The sequence below is a fragment of the Arachis ipaensis genome, chromosome B04 (genome assembly GCF_000816755.2).
Source record: "Arachis ipaensis cultivar K30076 chromosome B04, Araip1.1, whole genome shotgun sequence".
Taxonomy (NCBI): Eukaryota; Viridiplantae; Streptophyta; class Magnoliopsida; order Fabales; family Fabaceae; genus Arachis; species Arachis ipaensis.
Window position 1 is genome coordinate 133,271,706 of NC_029788.2, and position 1,823 is coordinate 133,273,528.

Below are 1,823 nucleotides of genomic sequence, written 5' to 3' on the forward strand. Positions count from 1 at the left end.
GGCTAGAAATTGTTCCCGAGGTATAACTTGTAGGCGCTAGGAAATCTCCTTATTTTTGAGTTCCGTGTTACGAGTTCTTCAGACGTATGACCCAAGTGGGGAATTTGCAAAAAAAATTTCTGACGCTCAAGGCAGTATTATCTCTAAGAAAATATTCAAGAAATTAACCACTAAGAGCCAAGAGAGAATGATTTTTTTTTGTATCATCCCCTGTCAGAGTTAGCATGGTTCTTGTAACTTCTTTTTCTGGCCGAACTGGTAATTCCTTGTCATGCAAATCCTCTTGAGATGCAATTAATGACTTTTCTTGTTGTGGGGGGTTGATTTTGGGTAGGCCATCTCGTGTTGTTTTTTGAAGCTGAAGATAGGTTCAGGTGTTCTTCTGTTGTTGGGGGTTTGTTGTCTTTCTTTGGATTCGGCCAGTGACATATTTGTCTAGCAATCCTTGTCGCGCCAATCTTTTTAAGAGGTCATTTGCTATCACACATTCATCTGTTGTGTATCCAAATTTTTGGTGAAAAACACATTGCTTGCTTCTATCGACGTATTTTTGGTCCTGATAGGTTCTTGCCTTGCTGGGAGGGTTTGATGATTTTAGCGTGTAAGATTTTCTCTATTATATCCTTTCTTTCTTATTGAACTGTGTGTAGCAATCGAATTTTGGTGTCAATTTGAAAGGTCTTTTGCCGTCTCGGATATGGCTTGTTCTGTTTTGCTTATCATCCTCCTTGCATGGTGGTGGTATTTTTGCTCTCCTTGCTTCTCGTAGTTCTTCAATCTCAATTTGTCATATTGCCTTATCTCTAAATTCGGCCAGTGTTTTGAACTTTGCTATTACTATTGCTTCTTGAAACTTTTTCGGATGAAGCCCCCTTTTCAAAGCGTGTAAATAGACTTCGGGGTTAAGGTTGAGAATTTCCATCGCTGCCTTTGCAAACCTCGTCATATAATCATTTAAGCTTTCATGTTGTCCCTGCTTAATTGTGCTGAGGTAATCTGAGTCTCGTATATAAATTTTAGATGCTGCAAAGTTGTTTACAAATAAATCGGCAAACTCTTTGAAGCTTGAAATTGAACCTGCAGACAAATTTGAAAACCAAAGTAAATCAGTTCCGTCCAAAAAGATAGGAAAAGATCGACATAAGATAGGGTTAGAAGCACCGTTTAAAACCATTATGGATTCGAACTTAGTGACATGTACTTTGGGGTTGTTCACTTCTTTCCTGTCTTGTGAGATGTCCCTCCCATCTTCATGTTTGATTCACAGTGACATTTTTCGTTAGGGTTTTCATCGCTAACATTTTTGCGCTCCTCTTCTCCTTGTCGTTATTTGTCTTAGCTGCCAGCAGTTTGGCCATCTTTTGAACTTCTACTTGTAAAGCAGCGTTCATGGCCAAAAGCTTCGCATGGGTCGGAGGTGGTGGTAGAGCTATGAAATTGTCCGTCATGGTTCAAAATCCTACAAAAGAAAAAAGAAAAGGAGGAAAGAATAATGGAATGTGGGGTTACATTTGAAATTGGACCCCACAGTGGGCGCCAAATATTCTGGCTAGAAACTACTCTCGAGATATAGCTTGTAGGTGCTGGGGATCTCCTTTTCCTGTACTTCCGTGCTACAAGTTCTTCGGACGTATGACCCAGGTAGAAAACCTGCAAAAAGGATTCGAACGCTCAAATTATTAGTATTTCTCTAAGAAAATGTTCAAGAAATTAATCACTAAAAGCCAAGAGAGAATGATCTTTTTTCTGTATCATCCCTTGTGTGTTGTAGTTCTGATTAACTCCTATTTATTATAGCTAGTGGTAACTGACCTATACCTTTA